The 27,727-nt window shown below is 43.7% G+C and overlaps 2 long non-coding RNA genes and 1 other non-coding gene across 4 annotated transcripts in view; 2 read left to right on the top strand and 1 right to left on the bottom strand.

The window, feature by feature from the left end:
• Window positions 1–27,727, top strand: part of LOC112667691 (uncharacterized) — a 32,876-nt gene that overhangs the window by 3,237 nt on the left and 1,912 nt on the right. The window contains exons 2-4 of one of the 2 annotated variants that reach the window (XR_003141249.3): window positions 15,453–15,573; window positions 16,631–16,848; window positions 21,191–21,264. This is a non-coding gene — a long non-coding RNA (uncharacterized LOC112667691). The remainder of the gene's footprint in view (window positions 1–15,452; window positions 15,574–16,630; window positions 16,849–21,190; window positions 21,265–27,727) is intronic. The other variant, XR_007404731.1, reaches the window with a different exon arrangement.
• Window positions 11,794–11,897, top strand: LOC112668003 (U6 spliceosomal RNA). Its single transcript, XR_003141384.1, has one exon. It is a non-coding gene; the product is annotated as a U6 spliceosomal RNA (small nuclear RNA).
• On the bottom strand, window positions 12,358–12,822 carry LOC125753287 (uncharacterized). Its single transcript, XR_007404732.1, has 2 exons — window positions 12,748–12,822; window positions 12,358–12,650 (listed from the first exon to the last, which is right to left on the bottom strand). It is a non-coding gene; the product is annotated as an uncharacterized LOC125753287 (long non-coding RNA).

Genomic DNA, 27,727 nt, shown 5'->3' on the forward strand with positions numbered 1-27,727 from the left:
GACACCTGGGTGGCTCAGCATTTGAGTGCCTGCCTTTGGCTCAGGGCATGATCCTGGGATCTGGGATCGAGTCCCACATCGGGCTCCCTGCGTGGAGCCTGCTTCTCCCTCTGCCTGTGTCTCTGCCTCTCTCTCTCTCTCTGTCTCTCATGAATAAATAAATAAAATATTTAAAAAAAAAAGATGGCAGTTACTAAAGACTAGAGGAGGTCACTGCCATTTCAAACACAGAAACAGCAATACAAAACTTGAGATCACAATAATCTTTCAGTAATCAACCTCAATATGGAGACCTACAATTTACTCAATAGATAATTTGAAATACCTGTTTTAAGGAAACTCATTGAACTAAAGGAAAACACAGATAATTCAATGAAATCAGGAAAACAATACATGAACAAAATGAGTTTAACAGGTAGAAATCATAAAAAAAAAAAATTCTGGAGCTGAAGATACAATGAATGAAATAGAAACCATCAACATGGATGTCTGGGTGGCTCAGCAGTTGAGCGTCTGCCTTCAGCCCAGTGTGTGATCCCGGGGTCCTGGGATCGAGTCCAGCATCGGGCTCCCTGTGGGAAGCCTGCTTCTCCCTCTGCCTATGTCTCTCTCTTTCTCTGTCTCTCATGAATAAATTAATAAAATCTTAAAAAAAGAGAAAGAGAGAAAAGAAACCATCCACAGGGGGTGCCTGAGTGGCACAGTCAATTAAGCCACAGACTCTTAGTTTCCACCCAGGTCATAATCTCTGGGTCAAGTGTTGAGCTCTCTGCTCAGCACAGTCTGCTTGGGACTCTCTCTCCCTCTCCCTCTGCCCTCCCCCACCTCTCTCTCAAATAAATAAATCTTTAAAAAATATATCAACATCAGGATGGATCAAGAAGAAAGAATCTGTGAGTTAGAAGATAGGAACTTTGAGGGATGCCTGGGTGACTCAACAGTTGAGCATTTGCCTTTGGCTCAAGGCGTGATCCCCTGGTCCCCTGGTCAAGTCCTGCATTGGGCTCCCCACGAGGAGTCGGCTTCTTCCTCGGCCTGTGTCTCTGCCTCCCTCTCTCAGTGTTTCTCATAAATAAATAAATTAAATCTTTAAAGAAAACAAAAAAGATAGGAACTTTGAAATTATCCAGTCAGAGGAGAACAAAAAAAGAGTGAAGACAACCTACATGAAATTATGGCATAACATCAAAAGAAATAATTTATGAATTATGCAGTTCCAGAGAGAGAAGGGGGAAGAAAGCTTATTTAAAGAAATAATGGGGGACACCTGGGTGGCTCAGTGGTTGAGCATCTGCCTTCGGCTCAGGGTGTGATCCCTGGGTGCCTGAATGACTCAGTAGTTGAGCATCTGACTCTTGGTTTTGGCTCAGGTCGTGATCTCATGGGTTGTGAGATCAAGCCCCAAGTCCAGCTCCATGCTCAGCAGGAAGTCTGCCTAAAGATTCTCTCCCTCTGCTCCTCCCCTCACTCTCTCTAAAATAAATAATCTATTTTTTATTTTTTATTTTATTTTTTTGAGAATTAAATCTTTTTAAAAAATAAATTAAATAGGGGTGCCTGGGTGGCTCAGTGGTTGAGCATCTGCCTTCAACTCAGAGCATGATCCCAGGGATCCAGGATCAAGTCCCACATCAGGCTCCCCGCAGGGAACCTGATTCTCCCTCTGCCTATGTCTCTGCCTTTTTCTATGTATATCTCATGAATAAATAAAATCTTTTCAAAAAATTTGGGATGCCTGGGTGGATCAATGATTGAGCATCTGCCTTTGGCTCAGGGCATGATCCTGGAGCCCCGGGATTGAGTCCCACGTTGGGCTCCCTGCGTGGAGCCTGCTTCTCCCTCTGCCTGTGTCTCTTCCTCTGTGTGTGTGTGTGTCTCATGAATAAATAAAATCTTTTAAAAATAAATTACAGTTTTTTTAATTTTAAAAATTAAAATAAAAAAACAAGACCCAACTATATGGTGCCTACAAGAAACTTATTTCAGCTGTAAGGACACACGTAGGCTCACAGTGAAGGATTGGAGAAAGATAATTCCGTGTAGGTGGAAACTGAAAGAGAACAGGGGTAGAATAGATCTTAAACCCAAAACAGCAACAAGAGACAAAGAAGATCATTATATAATGATAAAGGGGCAATTTATCAAGAAAATAATTATAAATATATATGCACCCAACATTAGACCACCTCAGTATATTAAGCAAATACAGATCCGAAGGGAGAAATAGACAATATAATAATAGCAGGGAACTTCAATACCACGCTTTGAACAATGGATAGATAACCCAGACAGGAAATCAATAATGAAACTATGAGCTTGAATGATACTTTAGACCAAATGGACCTAATATTTATAGAACATTCCATCTAACAGCAGCAGAACACACATTCATGTCAAGTGCACACAGATCCTTCTCCAGAAGAGATCATGTGGTAAGTCACAAAACAGGTTGTAGCAAATTTAAGAAGATTCAAATCATATCAAGTATCTTTTCTGACCCCAATGATGTGAAACTAGAAATCAATAAGAGGAGAAAAGCTGAAAAATTAGTAAATATATGGAAATTAAATAAAATACTCCTGATGTGCCTAGGTGGCTCAGTCAGTTAAAGGTCGATTTCAGCTATGGTCATGATCTCAAGGTCATGAGATTGAGCCCCACACCAGTGGGGAGTCTGCTTGAGATTCTCTCTTTCCTTCCCCATCTGCCCTTCCCTTCTCTCTCTCTCTCTCTCTCTCTCTCTCTCAAATAAATAAATCTTAAAACAAAACAAAAACTCCTGGAGCACCAGGCTGGCTGTTAGTAGAGCATGTAGCTCTTGATCTCCAGGTCATGAGTCTGAGCCCCATGCTGGGGATAGACTTTATTCAATTAAAAAAAATTTTTTTAATAAATAGATAATATACTCCTGAACAAATATGGGTCAAAAAACAAATCAAAATAGCAAACTAAGTTCAAATTTAGCAGAGGAAGGAAATAACAAAGATCAAAGCAGAAATAAATGAAATAAAGGCCAAAAAAAAACAATAAAAAAAAGATCATTGAAACTAAGAGCTACTTTTTTGAAAAGATAAACAAAATTGACAAATCTTTACCTAGACTAAGGTAAAAAAGGCTCAAATTTAGAAATGAAAAAGAGGACACTACAACTCTACAAAAACAATAAATCTTAAGAGACTATTATGAACTATATGGCAACAAATTGGATAATCCAGAAGAAATGATAAATTCCTAGAAACATACAATCTACCAAGACTTAAGCATGAAGAAATAGAAAATCTGAATAGACTAATAGCAAGTAATAAGATTGAATCAGTAATCAAAAATCTCCCAACTATGAAAGGCCTAGGACCAGAAGGTTTCCATGATGGTGAATTCTACTAAACTTTTAAAGATTTTATTTATTTATTCATGAGAGACACAGAGACAGAAGCACAGACACAGGCAGAGGGAGAAGCAGACTCCATGCAGGGAGCCTGACATGGGACTTGATCCCGGATCTCCAGGATCATGCCCTCGGCTGAAGATGGCACTAAACCGCTGAACCACCTGGGCTGCCCCTCTACTAAACTTTTATTTATTTTTATTTTTATTTGTTAATTCATGAGAGACAGAAAGAGTGAGAGAGAGGCAGAGGGAGAAGCAGGCTCCATGCAGAGACCCTGATGTGGGACTGGATCCGAGGACTCCAGGATCACTCCCTGGGCTGAAGGCAGATGCTCAACCACTGAGCCACCAAGGCATCCCTCTACTAAACTTTTGTTTTTATTTTTTTATAAATGTTTATTTATTTATGATAGTCACAGAGAGAGAGAGAGGCAGAGACACAGGCAGAGGGAGAAGCAGGCTCCATGCACCGGGAGTCCGATGTGGGATTCCATCCCGGGTCTCCAGGATCGCGCCCTGGGCCAAAGGCAGGCGCCAAACCACTGCGCCACCCAGGGATCCCCCCTCTACTAAACTTTTAAAGAAGAGTTAACACCAGTCCTTGTCAAACTCTTCAAAAAGAAAAAAAAAAGATTGAAGAGAATACTCCCAAATTCATTTTAAGATGCCAGCATTACCCTGGTACCAAAGCCAGATAAGAACACTATAAGAAAGCCACAGGCCAATAGCCTGGTGAATATAAATGCAAAATTTCTCAGCAAAATATTAGCAAGCCTAATTCAGGATCATATATCATGATTGAGTGGGATTTATCTATGGGATACAAGGGTGGCTCAATATATGCAAATCAATAAATGTGATATGCCACATTAATAGAATGAAAGATAAATATATATGTTATATATATTTATATGTATATATAAATAAAAAGAATAAAAGATAAACATTGAAGAGATTACAGACACACATAGCATGGAATATTACACAGCCATAAAAGGGATGAGGTCACGCCATTTGCAACAACATGGATGGACCTAGGGGGTATTGTAAGTGAAATAAATCAGGCTGAGAAAGACAGATACCATATAATTTCACTTGTTTGTGGAATCTAAAAAGCAAAACAAATGAATAAACAAAAAGCAGAATCAGAACTATAAATACAGCAAACAAACTGATGGTTGGCAGAGGGGAGGGTGATGGGAGGATGTGCAAATGGGTTACGGGGAGTGGGAGATCTAGCTTCCAGTTATGGGAATAAAAGTCACAGCATAGGGAATACAGTCAAAGATGTTTGTTTGTTTGTTTGTTTGTTCATTTAAGAGAGAGCAGAGTGGAAGGGACAAGGGGAAAGGGAAAGAGAGTCTCAGGCAGACTCTGCAGAGCCTGACATGGGGCTTGATCCCACAACCCTGAGATCTCCACCTGAGCCAAAACCAAGAGTCAGACACTTAACCAACTGTGCCACCCAAAGATATTTTAGGTGGCACCTAAAGATATTTAAGGTGACCCAAAGATATTTTAATAGCATTGTATGGTGACAAATGATAGCTACACATGTGGTGAGCATAGCACTTATGGTGAGCATAGCATAATGTATACACTTATTGAATCACTATTTTATATGTTTGAAACCAATGTAAGTTTGTGTGTCAACTACACTCAAATTTTTTTAAAAAATGTTTTTAAATTAAAAGGGTCACCTGGCTGGCTCAGTCAGTGGAACATGTGACTCATGATCTTGGGATTTTGAGTCCAAGCCTCATGTTGGGTGTAGAGATGGCTTAAATAAAATCTTTTTAAAAAATAGAAAGACATAGGTAGTAAAGAAACAGAAGGAATGTCACCCATAGTCCAAGAGTAAGGTTCTGGATACCTTAGTTGTTGGATCCTAGGTGAGGTCTGGAAATATTGGGGGAAAGACTGAAAGTCCTATACCAAAATCTTGACAAAGCATTTATCTTTGCGTAACATGAAAATTCTTATTTTCTGTGTGTATGTGGTGTGTGCATACTTTTATTTTCCCTCAATTATAAAATGGACACGGAAAAAACAATAAACACCATATCTCAAAAGATAAAAATCATTTGACAAAGTACATCTTTCATGATTAAAGACTCTCAACAACTGGGAACGGCAGGAATATACCTCCACATTATAAAGACCATATATGGGATGCCTGGGTGGCTCAGTGGTTGAGCGTCTGCCTTTGGCTCAGGGTGTGATCCTGGAGTCCTGGAATCGAGTCCTGTGTGGGGCTCTCCGCATGGAGCCTGCTTCTCCTCCCTCTGCCTGTGTCTCTGCCTCTCTCTCATTGTGTCTCTTGCGAATAAATAAAATCTTAAAAAAAAATAAATACCATATACAACAAACTTATGGCTACAACCATACTTTACTGTGAAAGGTTGAAAGCTTTTCCTCTAAGATCAGAAACAAGACAAGGGTTCCCACAAGTGGTAGGCACTCTCACCACTCCTATTCAATAAAATACTGGAAGTCCTAGCCAGAGCAACTAGGCAAGAAAAAGAAATAAAAGACATCCAAATTGGGAAAGAAGAAGTAAAATTTTCTTTTTTTGCAGATGACATGTCTTATACATAGAAAATCCTAAAGAGGGCAGCCCTGGTGGCTCAGTGGTTTAGTGCCGCCTTCAGCCCAGGGCGTGATCCTGGAGACCCGGGATCGAGTCCCACGTTGGACTCCCTGCATGGAGCCTGCTTCTCCCTCTGCCTGTGTCTCTGCCTCTGTGTGTGTGTGTGTGTGTGTGTGTGTGTGTGTGTGTGTGTGTGTTTCTCATGAATGAATAAATAAAACCTTTTAAAAAAAGAAAATCCTAAAGATTCCACAAAGAAAACCTATTAGAACTAATCAATAAAATCAGTACAGTTACAGGATACAAAATCAACATACAAAATCAGTTGCATTTCTATAAAATAACAACAAAATATCTGCTAAAGAAACAAAGAAAACAACTCCATTTGCAGTAGCATCAAAAGCAATGAAATACCAAGGAGATGAAAGATCTGTGCATTGAAAATTATAAGGCTTCAATGAAATAAGTTGAAGAAGACACAAATAAATGGAAAGATATCCCATGTTTATGGATCAGAATTAATGTCATTAAAATGTCCATACAACCCTAGGCCATCTAGAGATTCAGTACAATCCCTACTGAAGTTCCAATGGCATTTTTCACAGAAACTGTAAAAACAATCCTAAAATTCATATAAGACCACAAAAGACTCTGAATAGCCAAAGCAATCTTGAGAAAAAAGAACAAAGCTGGCAAAGTCCCAGATTGTAAGCTATACTACAAAGCTATATTCATCAAAACATTAGGGTACTTGCATAAAAATAGACCAATGCAACAGAATAGAGTGCCCAGAAATCAACCTCACATATGTGGCCAACTAATATTTGACAAAATAAGCCAAGAATATTTTTTAAAGGGGATCCCTGGGTGGCTCAGCGGTTTAGCGCCTGCCTTTGGCCCAGGGCGCGATCCTGGAGTCCCGGGATCGAGTCCCACGTCAGGCTCCCTGCATGGAGCCTGCTTCTCCCTCTGCCTGTGTCTCTGCCTCTCTCTCTCTCTCTCTCTATCATGAATAAATAAATAAATAAATCTTTTAAAAATATTTTATTTATTCATGAGAGACACACAGAGGCAGAGACATAGGCAGAGGGAGAAGCAGAGTCCCCACAGGGAGCCTGATGGGGGACTCAATCCCAAGACCCCGGGATCACATCCTGAACCAAAGGCAGACGCTCAACCATTGAGCCACCCAGTGGTCCCAAGCCAAGAATATTCAATGGGGAAAGGATAGTTTATTCAATGAATGATGTTGGGAAACTGGATAATCACATCCAGAAAAAAGGAAATTGGATGCCTATTTTATGCCACTCACAAAAATTAACTTAAAATGGATTAAAGACTTAAATCCCCAAACCACTAAACTCTGATAAAAGAACATAGAGAAAAAGCTCCTTGACATTGGTCTTGACAATGATATTTCAGAAAGGCTACCAAATGGATAAGCATCAGAAGCAAAAATAAGTATGTGGGACTACATCAACCTAAAAGCTTCTACACAGCAAAAGAAGCAATCAACAAAATGAAAAGGCAATCTACAGAATGGAAGGAAAATATTTTTAAATCATATATCTGATAAACAGTTAATATCCCAACTATATAAGGAACTCATACAAGTCAATAGCCAAAAACAATCCAATAAAAAATGAGCAGACCTGAATATTATATATGTGTGTGTATATATAAAGACCTGAATAGATATTTTTCTACAAATAGCCAACAGATACATAAAAAGATGCTCAACATCACTAATCATGAGGAAAATGCAAATCAAACCCACCATGAAATATCACCTCACACACAGAATGACTGTCATCAAAAAGACAAGAACTAATCAGTATTAGCAAGGATGTGAAGAAAAGGGAAACCCTGTACACTGTGGGGGGGAATGTAAATTTCTACAGCCTTTCTATGGAAAGTAGTAGAGTATTTCCACAAAAAATTAAAAATAGGGACACCTAGATGGTGCATTCGGTTAGGCATCCAACTCCTGGTTTCAACTCAAGTCCTGATCTTGGGACCGTGAGATTGAACCCCATGTTGGGCTCTGTGCTCAGTGGGGAATCTGTTTGGGACTCTCTTCCTCTCCCTCTGCCCATCCTCCCCCACCATTTGTACTCTCTCTCTCAAATAACTTTTTTAAAAATTAAAAATAGAACTGCCATATTATCCAGCAATCCCACTTCTGGGTATATGTCCAAAGGAAATTATAACAAAGGAAAGAGCTATCTGCACTCCCACGTTCACTGCAGCATTATTTACCGTAGATATGGAAACAACCTAAGTATTTGTCAACAGATGACTGGGTAAAAAAGTCGTGAGACATATAGATAGATAGATAGATAGATAGATAGATAGATAGATAGATATAGATAGATATAGGCATTTGTATATGAGAAGATTGATAGATTAGATAGATGATAGATTAGATAGATAGATAGATAGATAGATAGATAGATAGATAGAATAAATACAATATATAGAATATACATATATATCTATACTCTAATGTATATATAGAGGAATATTATTCAGCTATGCTGAAGAAGGAAATTCTGCCACTTGTGACAACATGGATAGACCTTGAGAGCATTATGCTGAAATAAGTCAGAGGAAAATAAATACTGTGTGATGTCACTTATATGCAGAATCTAAATTCATAGCTAAACTCCTAGAAACAGAGAATAGAACGGTGGATGCCAGAGGGTAGCAGATATGGGGAGATGTTTTCTAAGTGTACAAACATCTGGTTTTAAGTTCTGGGGATCTAATATACAGCATGGTGATTACAGGTAACAAAACTGTATTATATACTTGAAAATTGCTAAGAGACTAGATCTTAAATGTTCTCACCACACACACACACACACACACACACACACACACACACAAGTAATTATGTGAGGTGATGAAGGTGTTAGCTAATGCTACTGTGGTAATCACTTCACAATATTTAAGTATCAAATCAACACACTGTACTTGTTAAACTCATGCAATACTATATGTCGATTTTATCTCAATGAAACTAATATATAAATAAATAAAAACATAAATATATATAGTCCCTTGATGAGAACACAAGAGACAGGTAAAGTGATTGTTTCATGATAATGATAGGAAGTGATTTACTTTTCCTTGTGTTCCTTTTTGTACTGTTTGACATTTTTACTATTTAAAACATATATGTAGAATTTGGGACACCTGGGGGGCTCAGTGGTTGAGCGTCTGCCTTTGGCTCAGGTCATGATCCCAGAGTCCCAGGATCGAGTCCCACATCAGGCTCCTTGCATGGGGCCTGGTTCTCCCTCTGCCTATGTCTCTGCCTCTCTCTCTCTCTCTCTCTCTCTCTCTCTCTTTTTTAGATTTATTTACTTATTTATTTATTCATGAGAGACACACACACAGAGAGAGAGAGAGAGAGGCAGAGACACAGGTAGAGGGAGAAGCAGGCTCCATGCAGGGAGCCTGATAGGGGACTTGATCCGGGGACTCCAGGACCACACCCTGGGCTGAAGGCGGCGCTAAACTGCTGAGCCACCGGGCTGCCCTCTGTGTGAATTTAATGAATAAGTAAATACAATATTTTTAAAAAATAATAAAAAAATAAAACATATATGTAGAATTGGCAGTGAGCAGAGCCTGAGGTGTCTGAGGCCTGCTGCATGGCCTTGGAGATGGACAGCCAGATTCTTTATGATGACTACCTGGCAGTTTTCCTACCAGCCTGTGAGAATCCCCAGGCACGGATGCTCCTCAGGAGAGGAGCCACGAAGACTACACCAATGAGTCAACCCAGTTTCTGCCCCCAGTCATCACACTAAAGTAGCCCCGTGGAGCTTAGCTGGGATTTAACAGCAAGGTATCTTCATTTCCAAGGTGATTCCCAACTCCGACTCACGTTGAACAGGACTCCAGGATAGAGACCAAACCCTAGGTGTGAATGATGTGGGTTTCCAAGAGATTGAACACAGCAGGGCTGTTGAGATCCTGAAGGCAGCCTGCAATATCAGCACACATGTCTGCGTCTCTCTGAACAAGTATCAGCACCAAAAGGAGAGGATTGTGCCCTGAGAATTGCAGCCCACAGCCCTACACTTGGAATCTGCCAGGGAAAGCTGCCTAGGGAGCTTTGGGCAACTACTCCAGCCCATTCCTGGCGGAGTGGAGTGGGGAGGACAGGGAGACAGGGAGACCCTGCACTGAGCCAGCTAGCCAAATGCATCATCCAAACTACTGTACTTTTAATGCTCTAGTTTTCCAGGTGAGCTTCATTCTTGAAAAGGAGAAGGACGATGATGCCTAGGTACAACCTGTGGAGAACCCTGCTAGGAAAGGCAACAGACATTTACTGAATACCATGTTTTAGACACTTACATATATGTCATATCATTTTTAATTAGAGTATAGAAATCAGAAGAAAGAATCTTGGAGGCCTTCCATCCAATCTGCCTGGCCATCTTTCTATTACCAATCTCATACACCTGGGAGATTCCCGTGAGACCATTTCCCCCCTCTCCTGTCCTCTCCCCCCAAAAAGTAAAATGTAGCATTGAAGAAAAAAATATATATGTATACTTTTTTTAAAGATTTTATTTATTTATTCATGAAAGACACAGAGAGAACGACAGAGATATAGGCAGAGGGAGAAGCAGGCTCCCTGTGGGGAACCTGATGCGGGACTCGATCCCGGGACTCCAGGATCACTCCCTCAGCCAAAGGCAGATGCTCAATCACTAAGCCACCCAGGCATCCCGAAATATATGTATACTTAAGGATAAAATAATGCAATTCATCGGGGTCCCTGAATGGCTCAGTTGATTAAGCATCAGCCCTTGGATCAGGTTGTGATCCTGGGGTGCTGGGATCCAGCCCCACACTGGGCTCCCTGCTCAGCTTCTCCCACTCCTTCTGCCCTTCCCCTGCTCATGCTTGGGCTCTATCTCTGAAATAAATAAATAAAATCTTTTTTAAATTAATTAATTAATTAATGCAATTCATCAAGAGAGCCAGTAAGGGATACCATGAAATTATCTCAATAAATGCCAAAGATGTATTTGATGAAACCATCCTAATTTTTAAAATTATGTTAGAATCCAAAGTTAAAGGCAGCCCCAGTGGCCCAGTGGTTTAGTGTGGCCTTCAGCCCAGGGCCTGATCTTGGAGCCCCGGGATCAAGTCCCACATCAGGCTCCCTGTGTGGAGCCTGCTTCTCCCTCTGCCTGTGTCTCTGCCTCTCTCTCTCTCTCTGTCTCTCATGAATAAATATATAAAATCTTTTTAAAAATGAATCTAAAATAAAAAATCGTGACAATATCAAATGCTGGTGAATATGCAGGGAAACTATATCTCTCATACTTTGCTAGTGGGGATGTGAAATCTTATAGCCATCCTGGGAAATAGTTGTGGCAGTTTATTTAAAAAATAAATATTCACTTACCATATGACCAAGCAATCCTACTCCTGGACATTTATCTCAGAGAAATGAAACCTATGCTCACATAAATACTTTCTCATGATTGGTCACAGTAGCTTTTTGTAATAGAAAAAAAAATGGAAATAAGCAAAATGTCCTATAATAGGTGAATGGTTTAAAAAACCGTGGTACAGGGGATCCCTGGGTGGCGCAGCGGTTTAGCGCCTGCCTTTGGCCCAGGGCGCGATCCTGGAGACCCGGGATCGGGTCCCACGTCGGGCTCCCGGTGCATGGAGCCTGCTTCTCCCTCTGCCTGTGTCTCTGCCTCTCTCTCTCTCTCTCTCTCTCTGTGTGTGTGAGTATCATAAAAATAAAAAATAATAAAAAAAAATAAACCCGTGGTACAGTGCTCATTTTAACAGCACATATACTAAAATTGCAACAATAAAGAGATGAGCATGATCCCTGCACAAGGATGACATGCAAATTCCTAAAGTGTTCTGTATTAAAAAACAAAACAAAAAAATCCATAAAACTGTGGTACATCTGTACCATGGAATACTTCTTGGTAATAAAAAGGAACAAACTATTGCTATAACAACTTAAATAGACCTCTAAGCATTATGCTCAAAAAGCCAATTTGAAATATTTACATATTATTTGGATACCATACATTCTCAAAATTTAAAAGAAAAATTATAGGGATGATGAACTGATTAGTGGTTGCCAGGGGTTAAGGATGGTGGTGGGGCGAGAAAAGATGTGACCATAAAGGAATGGCATGCGGGAGGTCTTTGTAGTGATCAAACAGTTCTGTATCTAGATTGCAGAGGTGGCTACACAAATGGATAAAATGACTATAGAAGTATACATTGTACTAACATCAATTTTCTGTTTTGCTATTGTCCTGCAATTATATAAGATATAACCATTGGGGAATTGGGTAGAGAGTAAACAGACACCTCTCTACTGTCTTTACAAAATTCTGCGAATCTATATTTATCTCAAAATAAAAAGCTTTTAAAAAGAAGTAGAAAATTACAGGTAACCAAATGTTTCTTTTGAGAGCATCTCTCTCAGACAGATAGAAACATTCTTCAACAGGGGCGCCCCTGGGTGGCTTAGTCTGTTAAGCATCTGCCTGCAGCTCAGGTCATGATCTCAGGAGCTCCTCCCTCAGTGAGGAATTTGCTTCTCCTCCTCCTCTGCCCCTCTCCGCTGCTTGTGCTCCCAGATTCTCTTTCTCAAGTAAATAAATAAAATCTTTAAGAAAAAAAGAAAAAGAAACATTCTTTAACGATGAAACATTTAAAGACATTTTCATTAAAATAAGAAAACATTAAAAGGAAAACAAGCATACCTATAGCAATTCTATTATTTAATGCTGTTTTAGAAATTTTTGCCAATACGATAAGACCTGAAACAGAAATAAGACATTTAAGTATTGGGAAAGACATAAAACATTTTAATTTATTTGCAGATAATATGGCATGATACTTTAAATGTGGAAAACAACCCCAAATGCTTAAAATTAATAAGGGAGTCTGGGACCAAGATAATATCACAAATCAATAGCTCAATAATCAGTTACTGAACTCTTCTCCCTTATAATAGTAGCAAATATACAAACAAGTAAGGAATAATCTTAATGAAACAATATATGCAAAATGGGTATGTATAAAACCTATATAATAAAAACTGAACAGCTTTACTGAGAGGTAGTGAATGTTATAACAACTTTATTTCAAATTTGAGCCTGTAAATGAAAAAAAAAAACAAGGAAAGCAATGCATGCATCTAAAGGTCTTGGTAAGATTTAGAAATTCTTGCAACTGCATCATCCAATGAATTATAAGCAAAAATATTTATGTTATATATTCCAGCTCTGCACTACCCTAAACAATAGCCATTGGCCCCATGAACTATGGCTAGACTGCATTATCTGAATTGATATATGTTCTAAGTATAAAATATACAACAGATTTTGAAGATTTACTATAAAACATATAAAATATCTCATTCATAATTGTACTAATTATATGTTGAAATAATATTTTGGATGTATTGGGGTTTTTTTAAGATTTTATTTATTCTTGAGAGACACAGAGAGAGAGGCAGAAGGAGAAGCAGGCTTCTCACAGGGAGCCCGATGTGGGACTCCATCCCAGATTCCAGGATCATGCCCTGAGCTGAAGGCAGACGCTCAACTGCTGAGCCATTGAGTTTTGTCAAATATATTATCAAAATAGTGGTTACTACAAAATTTTGTTACATATATTTGCTCACCTTTGTGGTTCACATTATATATCAATTAGCACTGTTACAGCTTTTTCATTTCATACTTTCATGTACCTATAGACCTTATGCCCATTAAAATTACCAAGTTGCTTTAAAAAGAAAAAAGCCCAAGGGCATCTGGGTGGCACAGTTGGTTAAGCATCAGACTCTTGCTTTCAGCACAGGTCATGATCTCAGGGTCCTGGGATGGAGCCCCATGTCAGGCTCTGTGCTCAGTGCAGTCTGAGATCCCCTCTCCCTCTGCCCCTCCTGCTCATGGTTTCTCTCTCTCTCTCTCTCTCATCAATCAATCAATCAATCAATCAATCTAGAAAATAAAGGAAAAGAAAAAAGCCTGGGCCCTACCCCAAGAAATGCATTGGTGTGATCTTAAATCTCCCTCGGTAATTCTAATGTGCTCCTGAGGTTAATAACTACCATTATTGACCTCAATCTATCAAGCATTAAAGAATTCTTTTTCACATATATCATTTTGTACAATTAAGGAAAAGTACTCAACAGGGTAAGAAGTAGCATTTGAATCTGAGAGCTCAGATGTGGTGCCAGTTCCATTCTGGGTAGATACCTCCTGTGATTGATGAAAACAAGACATGAATTTTTCCCAGCCTATGGCCTGATCCTAGCAAAATTTTCAGTTAATAAAAACAAAATAATTGATTCCTTTTCTTTTTAAGTTTTACATGATTCTCCGAGCACAATTACTAATATTTGAGCTGATTCTGATTGGATGGAGTATATGATGGATTCTTTTTTTTTTTTTTTTAAAGATTGTATTTATTTATTCATGAGAGACACAGAGAGAGGCAGAGACAGGCAGAGGGAGAAGCAGGCTCCTCGCAGGGAGCCCAATGTGGAACTCGATTTGGGGACCAGGATCATGCCCTGAGCCGAAGGCCGACCCTCAGCCACTGAGCCACCCAGGCGTCCCTATATAATGGATTTTAAGCACAAAAGTTTGGGACGCCTGGGTGGCTCAGTGGTTGAGCTTCTGCTCAGGGTGTGATCCCAGGGTCCTTGGATCGAGTCCCGCCTCAGGTTTACTGCAGGGAGCCTGCTTCTCCCTCTGCCTGTGTCTTTTCATCTCTCTGTGTGTCTCTCATGAATAAATAAATAAAATCTTAACAAAACAAAACCCACAAAGGTTTATATGCTTTCTCCCTTCTCTGATCACAGCAATTCTAGGAGATGGGCAAGGCAAGTTTTTATCCTCATTTTTTAGATGAAGACACTGAAGGCCACAGAGGGCAAGTGGGCTGCCACAGATTGTGTGACTAGTTACATAACACAGCCTAGACCAGAACGCACGTTTCCACACCTGTCCAAGGCCCTCCCTTTCCAACCAATTTGTCTCAGGACAAATCACTACCACCTATGATAAAAGGAGCTTCATCCGGAGGCGCTTTCCCTTGATCAGCCATAGTGAAGGACTTCAGTTCATGGTAGCTATTCCTGCTGATGTGCATGACACTGAGCCAGCAACTTAAATGCAAAGTAGTTTATGCTCAAAGATGAATCAGGGGCGCCTGAGTGGCTCATGTGGCTAAGCATCTGCCTTTGGCTCAGGTCATGATTTGAGGGTCCTGGGATCAAGCCCCACATCAGGCTCCCTGCTCAGCGGGGAGTCTGCATCTCCCTCTCCCTCTGTGTGTCACTCCCCCTGCTTGTGCTCTCTCTCTCCGTCAAATAAATAAATAAAATCTTAAAAAAAAAAAAAGGATAGATCAAAATGCGATTCAGTCGATCAAATATGTGCCCCCATATTTTCAGCTTCCAGGTAACCAATAATGCATTATTCTCCTGTGAAAAGTCTGCTTTACTATCAAGGAGACAGTATGGCATGATGGAAGAGGATGGACTTTGGGCCTGTTGAACCTGCATGTAAATCCAGGTGTGGGCCCTCACTAAGCTGTGTGACCTTGGGTGCCCCACTTCTCTTATTTATTGAACATCCATTGGCAATAGATACTACAAAATCCTAGAGCTTCAGTGGAACACACACCATGGTCCCTCCTCTGAAGCATTCTCAGTATATGCAAGAAGTAGGTCCTTTAAATGTCAAAAGACCAGAGGTGCTCTGGAGCAGCTAGGGGAGCATCACAGGAGCTTGAAGAGAGAGAACGGTTCAGGACAAAAAAAATAGAGATACATAGAGAAAGATAAAGGAAATATGGCAAAAGGTTAACAACTGGTGAATCTAGGACTATCGATATTCATTGCATATCTTACAACTGTTTTATAGATTAGAACGTTTAACAAATAAAAATGTGGGGGTAAAAAAGCAAAAAAACATTAAATATTAAACTAGCAATAAGTTTATGAGAAATGTAAAAATTCAATGTGTGAAAGTTCAATATATAATTATATGCATATAATTAAATATATTATTAAAATGGTGGTTTTATTATTTAAATGTTGTGGTTATTAAAATAGTGGTTACTACAAAGTTTATAAAACCTGAATAAGTGGAAGAGACATGCCTTGAGGCAGAAGACATTAAATTGGGGGGAGGACATGAAAAAGATATTATGGAATTAAGTACCCACAAAATTCATACATTGAAACCATAATCCCTAATGTGATTATTTAGAAATAGGGCCTTTAAAAAAGTAATTAAGATCATATGAGGTCATAAGGGTGGAGCCCTAATCTATTAGGACTGATGTCCTTATAAGAAAAGGAAGAGAGGTGGCTCAGTCTATTAAGTGTCTGCCTTTGGCTCAGGTCATGATCCAGGGCCCCTGGGATAGACCCCCAAATCCAGCCCCACATGGAGCCCTGCATCTCAGTAGTCTGCTTCTTCCTCTGTCACCCCCCCCCACCCCTGCTCTCTTTCTCTCTCAAATAAGTAAATAAAATTAAAAAAAAGAAGAAGAAGAAGAGAGACCAGAGCACTGACCCCCTCCCCATTCCTCCCCCGTCATCTCCCTCTCTCTACCTTTTCACAGGCACAGAGGAAAGATTGTGAAAACTCTTGGAGAACACAGACATCTGCAAACCAGGAGGAGAGGCCTTACCCTGCTGGCACCTGGATCTTGGGCTTCTAGCCTCCAGACTGCGAGGGAATACATTTCTATTATTTAAGCTGCCCAGCCTGAGGTACTTTGTCACAGCAGCCTGAGACAGGCCTGCTTCCAAGGTCTGTTTCCAAGATCACGGTCACAAGGTGAGGGCATAGTGGAACCTAGATTTGCCCCAGAACTCTTTGGACCCTCCCCCCATGTAGTGATGGTGTGAGTCAGGTCAGTGCTTCTCAAAGGTTAGCGGGTTTCGGAAATGCCCAAGGGGATGTCTGGCGGGCTCAGTCGGAAGAGCATCCAGTTCATGATCTTGATCTCGGGGTTTTGAGTTTGAGCCCCATGTTGGGTGTAGAGATTACATATATATATATATATATAACTGAGAAAAAAGAAAAAAAAAAAAAAGAATGCCCAGAGTAGTTTGTTAAAATCAGGGATTCCTGACCCTGATTATGGTGATCCATGTGAAGCCTCAAAATCTGCATTTTAATATGTGATATCTCCACCAGGTGATTCTGTTGTAGGTGGTTCCAGGATGCACTTGGAGAAATGCCACTCTGATCTCAGCCTGGAGGTTCAGAGAGATGAGGCAGGGAGCAGGGGACCCACAAAGGACATGCATATGAAATTTCTACAAAGATATGCAATAAACATTGTCAGCCTCTGAGAAAGCCTGAGGGGCTGGCTTGAGAGGGAGGATTGATTGATTGATTGATTGATTGATTGATTTAGAGATTTTATTTATTTATTCATGAGAGACACAGAGAGGCAGAGACACAGGCAGAGGGACAAGCAGGCTCCCTGTAAGGAGCCCGATGTGCTACTTGATCCTGGATCTCGGAATCATGCCCTGAACCAAAGGCAGATGATCAGCCACTGAGCCACCCAGGTGTCCTGGGAGATTTATTTTTAAATTTTTGTTTCCTATTTTTTATTTTATTTATTGGGCAGTCCGGGTGGCTCAGAGGTTTAGCACTGCCTTCAGCCCAGGGTGTGATCCTGGAGACCCCGCATCGAGTCCCACGTCGGGCTCCCTGCATGGAGCCTGCTTCTCCCTCTGCCTGTGTCTCTGCCTCTCTCTCTGTCTCTCTCTCTCTCTGTGTGTCTCTCATGAATAAATAAATAAAATCTAAAAATATATATTTTATTTATTTATTTATTTATCTAAGAGGGAGAGAAAGCACGTGAGGGGGGCAGGGTGAGGGGAGACAGAGGGATAAGCAGGCTCCCCACTGAGCAGGGAACCCCACATGGGGCTCAATCTCAGGACACCCCCCCAGCCAGGATCATGACCTGAGCCAAAAGCAGACGCCTAACCAACTGAGCCACCCAAGGCATCCCTGTTTCATATTTTTTAATCATAAGAATGTACTATTTTTCAATTTAAAAGCTAACTTGAAAAAAGGGACCATGGGACACCCGGGTGGCTCAGCGGTTGAGTGCTTGCCTTCGGCCCAGGACGTGATCGCAGGATCTGGGATCAAGTCCCACATGGGGCTCCCTGCATGGAGCCTGCTTCTCCCTCTGCCTGTGTCTCTGCCTCTCTCTCTCTCTCTCTCTGTGTGTCTCTCATGAACAAATAAATAAAATATTTAAAAAAAAAGAAAGAAAAGAGGGATCATGAATTTAAAGAGATTATTGGCATGTTGCCCAACAAACAGGTAAAATTTCTTTGTGTTTTGTCTTCCACTCAAACACCCGCCATCCCTCTCTTCCCCACCTTGCCCCGCCCAGCAGTATCTCCATTTGTACATTCAATTACCAAACACTAATTTAATATATATTGTATTCCAGGCACTGTTCTAAGAATATAGCTGCTTCCAGGGACGCCTGGGTGGCTCAGTGGTTGAGCGTCTGCCTTTGGCGCAGGGCATGATCCTGGGGTCCTGGGATCGAGTCCCACATCGGGCTCCCTGCATGGAGCCTGCTTCTCTCTCTGCCTGTGTCTCTGCCTTTCTCTCTGTGTCTCTCATGAATAAATAAATAAAATATTTAAAAAAAAAAAAAAAAGAAAAAAGGATATAGCTGCTTCCAGAAAACAGACACAGCCCCTCCCAGCCCGCCCAGAGCTTTTAGTTCCCATCCTCACCTCTGGCAATTTTGACTTCTTAATTCCTGTCTCCCCAAGCTTACACGGGCCATCCCCAAACACAAACCTAGCTTTTCCACTCCCTTCCCTCTGAACCTGACCAAAATGCTCCTCCCAGGAGCCCGCGGCCCCCCAGGGATACTCTTAGCAGGGGTGGGGGGCCCCCCACACTCCTAAGAGATTCGGGCCAGCTTCCTGCTGCCCTCTGGTGGCACTTCCTGGGGCTTGTGGCCTTCTGCAGGGCCTACCGCCCCCCACTTGGCATCTCCTCCGTCTTGGGTGGGTAGGTCCAGGGATATGTGCCCCCAGAATATACTGGCTTTTCCTGGACCCTGTGGCTCAAAGCCGGGACCTGTGTGATCATAAGTCTAAGCCAGAATGTCCCTAAAGGCCACTGTCTTAAAAGAGGCAAAGCTGCGTGGGCGGGCAGCCTTCCTACCCTGTCTATACACGGTGCAGTGGAGGGGGTGAGGGTACTCAGGTCGAAATGTCTGTAATAGAATTTTTTTTAAAGATTTTCTCCATTCATTCATGAGAGACACACACGAGAGAGAGGCAGAGACACAGGTAGAGGGAGAAGCAGGCTCCATGCACGGAGCCCAATGTGGGACCCAATCCCGGGACTCCAGGATCACACCCTGGGCCAAAGGCGGGTGCTAAACCGCTGAGCCACCCAGGGATCCCCTGTAATAGAATTTTTTTATTCTTTCTTTTACTCTTTTTTCTTTTTGTCCAAAGGCAATTTATATTCCTTCAGAAACATCAGAAAATAGAGACATAAGAAAGATTTAATTTCACCTCGAGACCATTTCTTCTCCTACCTGGAGCAGGAACAGAGGGGAAGGGGTACTAGGCCAGGAGCCAGGACACTGGATGCTGGTCCTCACTGTCCCCTCACTGCGTGACCCTGGGAAGCCCCTTCCTTCTTGAAGCTGCAATGTATCACACACAAAAAAATGAGTACCCCAATGAAGTGCCCCATCTGGTTTTCCTCCTCTGAGACTCTAAGTCAGTGGTCCCAAGCAGGACCCCACATCCATTAGACTCTTAAGCTGTTCCAACTTTCAATCACTACAAATACTAAAAAGCAGAAAAGTAGGCTAAAGCAAATTACGAATAGTTAGGAGGGAAAACTCTGAAAAATTCTGAAAATGGACAAAAATGCTTAAAAAACTCTTGGCTAAAAATTGCCCTGTGAAGCATGAAAATAGCTGACACTATAGGGAAAAAAAATAACCTGAGCAAATGGGAATATTTATTTTCAATCAAACCAGTGTTTCGGTCAAACTGTTGTATTATGAGAATGCTTTCAGCAAAAGTGCTTTCAGGCCAATCATACATCTTTGTGAGGCAGCCAGCAAGAGCTCCCGCCCAGCGCCCCTGTGAGCCCGGAAGAAGTGGGGGTGCCCCCGGGGGAATAGCGTCAGGCAGCGTGCAGGCGTGCAGCATGCATGGACCAGCAAGCATTTTCTGGTTCTCCTCTTGCCGGGCTCTGAGCCTGGGCTATGTGGCGACGGGGACAGCCGTGCCCTCCTCTCCCCACAGGGGCTCCCCGCCAGTGGACAGGACAGACAGACACACACGTCCACGTGTAATTCCCGTCGGTGAGAGGAGGCGAGAACGGGAAGTCACGGCAGGTGGAGAGAAGCCACTGCCCTGTCCCCCGCAGCCAGGAGGCCGGGGACGCTCAGCCCGCGCCCCTCCAGGAAGCTGTCCGGTTCCTTTTGCCGTGAAACACGGGATCCCAATGTTCTGTGCCTCAAAACAACTATTTTATTTTGCTCGGGATTCTGTGGGTCAAGAAGTCAGAGGGCATGGCAGGAATGGCCCCGCTCTAAATGTCTGGGCCTCGGCTGGGGAGATCAGTGGCTGGGGTGACTGGGGGCAGTCACCGAGGAAGCCCCCCGGGTGCCCCAGGCCTAGTACTGCCCGATGCCTGGTTCACCCCCGCGCAGCGCTCCAGGGAGGCAGCAGCAGGCTCAGGCCCACGCAGTGTCCAGCAACAAGGCCCTCCCCGCGCCCACCGCACAGGTGCTGGCGCCTCAGGGCTCGGAGCCCTATTAGTTACCAGGCCACAGGCCTGCCGGATTGCTGGGGATGCCCTGACTGGAGAAAGTAAGGTTCCGAGGAGACAAGTGGGCAGGAGGCCTCACTGCGGCCGCCTTTGACACCGTTGGCCACACGCGGGGTAGGTCCAGGCACCCCATTTACTGCCCAGCGCGTGAGGGGGGCCCAGCTGGCGGTGGGGTGGAGGTAAGAGGGGGAAGAAGCTGGACTCCTCTCCGGGGGCTGACCATGGCTTCATTTCCACTCCTCCCTGAGGACCCTACTCTCAGGCCCAGAGCTTGCTTCCGAGCTTCCGATCTGTATGTCACCTTCCCACCTACTTTACCTTTCAGAGCCTTAGCGTGTCCTTGTCGACAGCGGTGGCGCTGATACTCTCCACCTCGTGCCTAACACATGTAAGTGCCCGGTAAGTGGTGGTTATTATTTGGCATCTCTGTGTGGATATCTTTTTTTTTTTTTTTTTAAGATTTTATTATTTACTTGAGAGAGTGAGCAAGCAAGAGAGCACAAGCAGGGGGAGGAGCAGAGGGAGAGGGGAAGCAGACTCACAGGGCGCGATCCTGGGACTCCAGGATCATGACCCAAGCCACACTGACTGAGCCACGCAGGCACCCTTCTGTGTGGATATCTTAAAGACGGTTCAAACCCAGCATCTCCAACACTGCACTCATAACGTGCTGCCCCTGCCTGCCCCGTCCTCAGTGTCCCCCACCTGCAGGAATGGACCGCCATCCCTCCTCTTGCCCATGTCCCAGACCTGGCAGTCACCTTTCCTATCTCTCTCTCTCTCTCCTTCTCCATAACCAACCCAATCCCAAGTCTTGTCAAATTTACTTTCTAGATGTTTCTCTTACTTTTCAACTCTTCTCCATCTCTACCCTAACCCCTAGTCCCAGCTTACAGTCAACTCTCCTTTGGACTCTGGCCTCCTTACTGGTCTGCTCTTACAAATTCACTAGGCCCTTCTATCCACCCACTTCCATCCTTCACACAGCAAGCTGACAGAGCATTTTCAAAATGCAAAGCTGATCACGTCACTCCCTCCGATGAAAACCCTCTATCCCTGTTGCTTTGAAGCAAAGGCAGATCTTTCAAAATGCCTACAAGGGCCTGCCTCCCTCCCTCCTGTTGGCCCCACTCGGCCTCCCCAACGCTTACTGTGCTCCCTTCTGCCAGAAGGCCTTTATATTCCTGCGCCAGCAATGCCCACACCCCCTCCTCCTTCGCTCCTCCTTCCTGCAGATAAGGGCTCAAGTGTCACCTCCTCAGAGAAGCCTTCATGGCCTACCTAGTGCCATTCACCCACCCAACCTTGGAGGCTCCTGTAGCACCAGGCAGTCTCCTTTGTAGTACTTGTTACAGATGCCATCTACAGTTGTATAGTGATTATTTGAATATCTCTCTCTTCCCAAACCCCGCGGGCTCCATGAGGATAGGGACCATGTCTGGTTTTGCTCACTCTTGTATCACGAGCCCTAAAACAGCACCTGACACATAGTTCAATATATATTTGTTGACTGGATGGATGAATGGATAAATGGATGGATGGATGGACAGACGGATAAGAGAGGGGAGGAGGGGGCCAGGACCATCGTAGGCATTTAGAGAACGTTGCTGAATGAAGAAATGGGCAGGTTGGGCAGAGCCCAGAAGATGACTCCCAATACACCTGATTTTCCAATCTTGGAAAGGAGGCACGAGGGCAGAAATAAATCTGCTAGGATGTAGGAAAAAGTGATTCCATTAGGACTGGAAACACTCATCCTCCCTGCCCCAGGGCCTAGCTTTTGGAGGTGTTGGAGACTGGAATAGTTTTAGCTGCTTCCAGAACTTAGCATGCCTGCCTGGTCAACCTCCTTTTCCAGGTAAGACTCAACCAGGCAGTGAGACTTGGCCACCACTGGGAAGCAGTGCGGGGTTGGAGAAACAGGGCTTAGGCACTGACGGGTCGGGGGTCCATCCTGAGGGAGTAATTCAAATTCTCCATCCCAGGCTCTTCACCCCGAGGTAGTAGGACCAATGTCTCACCACCTGAATGGCTAATAGACCACAACCCAAAATCCCAGTTCGACTTCCTCAGTGACCTCCTGCCACAGATTCTGGATGCCTTCACCCACCCACCCATGGGGACTATGACTCCCTCTCTAGCCCCCACCCGTTCTTCACCCCGCTTGCAAAGGTCAGAGAACTGCCCTTCCACTACGTAGAGAGTGTCACACCCCAGACTGCTTTGAGAAAGTAGGAAGAAATAAGCCCCGTTTCTAAATCTAATACTCGGTCTCTGTGGCCTCATATGGGTCATGTGACCTTGGACAAGGGATTTTACATCCAGTTTACAGGAGGACACTGAGGCAAAGAGAATTTGAATAATTTCTGCAGCACGAGGTTGCTGTAAAGCTCCAGTGAGATTATGGAGGCAAAGGGTTTCTAACCCATAATTCCCTGATCCTGAGTTCAAACTAGTTAGTGCTTAGGGATGATTTGTATAAATGATGACACTTTACTTAAGAGTAGGGTTGGGACGCCTGGATGGCTCAGCGGTTGAGCTTTTGCCTTCGGCTCAGGGTGAGATCCTGGGTCCAGGGATTGAGTCCTGCATTGGGCTCCCTGTGAGGAGCCTGCTTCTCCCTCTGCCTGTGTCTCTGCCTCTCTCTGTGCGTCTCTCATGAATAAATAAATAAAATCTTAAAAAAAAAAAAAAAAAGAGTAGGGTTTGACAATTTACAAAACCAAACCCTCTGAAATCTTGGTGAACTTGTTAATAACTGTATTATAGTAAGCTCTCGAATAATGTGCCGGGCCCTCCAGGAAATGTATGTGCTTCTCCAGCGATGGATTTCAGGCACTGCAACAGGTTAGCTGGAGAGATCTAGGGCAACGGGGAGGGGTTCTGTTCTAGTGACCTTCGAAGTGTACCTATCAGTCTTCCTTAGACCAGTCTTGGCCCCATCTTTGAACCTAAAGCCATGCTGTTGGAGTGTGAGGGCCAATGTGATGGCTCATGCTGAGAGGACCTCAGATCAGTTGAAACTGGAAGAGGAAATGCCAGCAGAGCAGGATCTCCTGGATGACACAGACTGCCCCCACACCTCCAGCCCTAGATGGTGTCTCCATCCCAAGTTCCCCCAGTAGGGAGGGCATACCAGTCTCAGCACATCTCCACACGGACACCACGGAGGCAATCCAGCAGCCCCACGGCAGCCTCTCCCCTTTGATAACCTCCAGCTGGGCTTGCCCTCAGGCGCCCTGACTACCAGGACCCCAGCGCACAGACTCTTGCAGAAATTGCATGCTTCCGACTTTTCCAAGCTCCTCCTCTTCCACGTCCTTCCCCCTCAGCGCACTCCTGTGCAGGGGAGTTCCATGTGAGATCCAGTACACAAATGAGGAACTACCATCCAGCAGGAAAAGCCCAAACCTTTTACATGGTGACCTTCCCTCCCTGGAGGGGTTCAAGGAGACACTGAGTAACCTCCTGTGAAAAGCACTCCCAACCCAAGCTCAAACAGCTGCCAGGTCCTGTGGATTCTACTCAGATCCATCTCCCCCCGCCCCTGTCTGGGCAGGTCCTCTCTCTGCCCACCCAGCTGCCGTTCCCCGGCCCTCTTGGCCCTGACTAACAGCCAGTGGCTCTAAGTAGGAGACCTACCTGGACCTGGGCCCTCCCCAGTTGACCTAACTCCTTTCCCGGACTTTACTAAGTTCACCAATCAAACTAAAATGCTCGCTAGACCTTCACCCTGCACACTCTCCACCTCCACACTCTGCTCATGCTGTTCCTTCTTCTTAGGAGGCTCTTTGCCTGCAGTGCACCCCCTCCCTGCTTGTCCTTCCTGATCCAGCTTAACTGTCATCTCCTCTGTGAAGCCCTCCGAATTCTATGATTTTTCCTTAACACTTTATCTCTCTTCTGAAGCTAAGTCCTGTCTTGCAAGGGCTGCACACTTCATGGATAATGTGCCCCACCCCACACTAGTGGGCAAGCCTGTCAGAGTGCAGGACCAAGCACGAGTGCCTCATCTTATGAGCATCTGGCATAGCACGGTACCCAGAGCAGGAGCTCCGTGCATGTGTGTTGAATGAATTAGCAATGAATCCAGACCCTAGACTGCTGTTCATTACTGTATAGAAGAGGATTTGTCCCAGAAGTGCTCAGTAAATATCTGCTGAGTGAGCAAACTGCTTCTACAATTGTAGACCTCACAGAGACTTTTTATGCTGGACATACAAAAAGACACAGAAACTATAACAAAAGCCCCTTGAACCTAAACCTAGGTTTAAAAAGAAAGCATTACAGACACAGGTGAAGATGTCTGTGTGGTCCTGCCCAATCCTGCTCAGTTCCTCCCGCTAGAGGGGTGCCGCTACCCTGATATGGGGACTGTCATTCCCCAGCTACTAGTACATACATCATTGTGTTTGTAGCCACACAACACGTAGGAGTGTAAGCAGCACTATGACTGCAGGTGAGGCTGGGATGCTGGCAACAGCACTCGCTTGCAGCTGAAAGGCAACTCCTATCCTTAGCTTGGGAGAATTTGAGTTTTTACTGATAGGTAACAAAATTAGGGAGAAACAATATAAAAGAGAGCAGTGCCTAAGTTCACTTAGATGTCTGGAGATTTTAAAATTTGATTCCTTGGGGCATCTGGGTGGCTCAGTCAGTTAAGCATCCAACTCTTGATGTCAGCTCAGGTCTTCATCTCACGGTTGTGAGTTCAAGCCCCACATTAGGCTCCACGTTAGGCGTGGAGCCAACATAAAAAACTAAACAAAATTGGGGATCCCTGGGTGGCTCAGCGGTTTGGTGCCTGCCTTTGAGGCAGAGGCAGAGACACAGGCAGAGGGAGAAACAGGCTCCATGCAGGGAGCCCACCGTGGGACTTGATCCCGGGTCTCCAGGATCATGCCCTGGGCTGAAGGCGCGCTAAACCACTGAGCCACCCGGGTTGCCTCACGGGTCCTTTTTTTAAACCTACATATATGTTAGTTTATTTAAATATCTCTATGTCCAACGTGGGGCTTGAACTCATGACCCCCATATGAAGAGCTACATGCTTTACTGACTGAGCCAGCCAGGTGCCTTGAACATGGGTCTTTATTATTTGTACTCCTCATTAAAAAAAACAAAAACTTGGAAAAAACTATTGTAAAAGTCTATCGCCAAGATATACTGATGGAACACTAGATATCCTAATGATCTTGGTTTGAGTTACCTTTTCTAAACCTCAATTTCTGCATCATTTTCTTTTTTTAAGAAGCTCCACACCCAGTGCAAAGCCCACCGTGCGGCTTGCACTCACAACCCTGAGATCAAGACCTGAGCTGAGACCAAGTGTCAGGCTACCAACAGACTGAGCCACCTAGGCACCCCTCCCTCCCCATCTTTAAAATAGGACATATATGTTTGAATTCATTCCAAGTCTCCTTCCAAGGATATCTGGAGTTAACTTTTGGGAAGTTGTGAAAATCAAAGAAATAATAAATGTCAAAGTACATTTAAATTACACAAAGCTGCTGGTTATATGGTAGCATTTACACCAGCAACAGCACAATATACGCCACCTAGTAGCGAAGAAGAGTAACTGCATCGGGATACAATTCACTATACAGTACGGTGGGCATCACAATTCAAATTCTTGCAAGGACGACTGGGTATTTGAGCAAAGTCTCCTAACATAAATGACAAACAAGCATCAAAGGAGCTCAGCAAAACCAGACAGTGTGGAGGCAGAAAGAGCTAAGATGAGAAGACAGCTATGAAACAACAGTTTTCTATTAAAAAAAAAAATTATGGGATCCCTGCCTGGGTGGCTCAGCGATTTAGTGCCTGCCTTCGGCCCAGGGCGTGATCCTGGAGACCCGGGATCGAGTCCCACGTCGGGCTCCCTGCATGGAGCCTGCTTCTCCCTCTGCCTGTGTCTCTGCCCAACCCCCTTTCTGTGTCTCTTGTGAATAAATAAATCAAATCTTTAAAAAAAAAAAAAAATTAGGGATCCCTGGGTGGTGCAGCGGTTTAGCGCCTGCCTTTGGCCCAGGGCGCGATCCTGGAGACGCAGGATCGAATCCCACATCGGGCTCCCGGTGCATGGAGCCTGCTTTTCCCTCTGCCTATGTCTCTGCCTCTCTCTCTCTCTCCCTCTCTGTGACTATCATAAATAAATAAAAATTTAAAAAAAAATTAGAAGCGCCTGGGTGGTTCAGTCGGTTAAGCATCTACTCTCAGCTCAGGTCATGATCTCAGGTCCTGGGATAGAACCCCACATTCTCCCTGCTTCGTGGGAGCCACTGGTTCCCTCTCTCTTTGCCCCTCCTCCTGCTCTTGCGCTCTCTCATGTGCTGTCCCCTTCAAATAAATAAAAAAACCTTTAAAAAAATTAAAGGAACAAAAATGAGCTCTGAGCAGTGGCGAACTGGATCTGGTTCATAAGGGCTCACAAGAGCTGACTGTTAAATTTTCAGGAATTCTGCAAGCCAGTTAAACACAGACATTATTTAAAAATAAAATAAATGAACTCAAAGGTAAATAAACTGTATTCAAAACAATAGTAATAAATACTCAAAACTCACCATTTCCTGATTGTTTTATAGTTTTACTATTATTCATGGTTTTTTTATTAAATTTATTTATTCATGAGAGGCACAGAGAGAGAGAGAGAGAGAGAGAGAAAGAAGCAGAGACACAGGCAGAGGGAGAAGCAGGCTCCATGCAGGAAGCCCGCCATGGGACTCGATCCAGGTCTCCAGGATCATGCCCTGGGCTGAAGGCGGCGCTCAACCCTGAGCCACTGGGGCTGCCCTATTCATGGTTTTGAAATCACTTATGTTAATTGTTTCTGTATAGGGGAAATCTTATATAATGGCTACTA

This window comes from Canis lupus, chromosome 21, assembly GCF_003254725.2.
Source record: "Canis lupus dingo isolate Sandy chromosome 21, ASM325472v2, whole genome shotgun sequence".
NCBI classification, from domain to species: domain Eukaryota; kingdom Metazoa; phylum Chordata; class Mammalia; order Carnivora; family Canidae; genus Canis; species Canis lupus.